The following is an 846-nucleotide window of genomic DNA, read 5'->3' as shown; positions in this document are numbered from 1 at the left end:
GTTTTTTAGGGGCCCCGCAGGCTGCATAGAATGGCCTCACGGGCCAGATGCAGCCCACGGGCCGTATTTGCCCACCCCTGTGCTAGTCCCTCACTCAGGTGATCTGTATTTCCCTACTGGCTTTGTCATCTTTTTGGATTCATACCTCTTAACATCTACTAATATAATTACTTTCTATGACAAAAGTTTGCTGGTGGTACTTAAGGCTGAACTGAAAAAATTGCTGGTGGTACTTAAGGATGTATCGTTCTGAACTGGTGGGGTTTGGGAACCGCTGATCAAAATGCTGCATGAGACACAATAGACCTCACACCCGAAGCTGCCACGGGGAAAGCAGGGGAACCAGTGTCCTGCTTCTGTGAGGTGTTGTCAGTATATGCTCAAGAGGCCGGGGTAGAGGGACCTGCCCCCTGCTACAGAGGAAAGCAAAACCCCCACAGACAATACCGATTTGCCCATGGGGTAAAATTTCTTCCTGACCCCAAATATGGGGATCGGTCTGAGCAGAGGCGTAAGACACTAGCCAGGACAGGAACCTCTGGTTTTGCTTCCAGCAGGAGCACTGGCACACCCCAGTCAAAGTCCCCAGCCTTAGCTATAGCCAGCACCCTTAAAAACACCTTGACACTTAAGCTGCTTGCAGAAGTTAAAAAAAACCAACAAAAAACAGAGCTTTAATTCAAATGTTGAAAGAATTTCATTAGGAATGAACTGCACCATTGATCTTAAATGGCTCTGCTGTCAGTAACATCAGGGAAAGGTAGTAGGGCTGGTTAGTAGGAGCATGGGAAGCAAGCAGGATAAACTAGCACTCCTGCTTGCAGAGAACACTTACGACTTAGTGGG

This window comes from Gavialis gangeticus, unplaced genomic scaffold (assembly GCF_001723915.1).
Source record: "Gavialis gangeticus isolate Ggan-Ray unplaced genomic scaffold, GavGan_comp1, whole genome shotgun sequence".
Lineage (NCBI taxonomy): Eukaryota > Metazoa > Chordata > Crocodylia > Gavialidae > Gavialis > Gavialis gangeticus.
Note: the sequence above shows the minus strand (reverse complement) of the source record.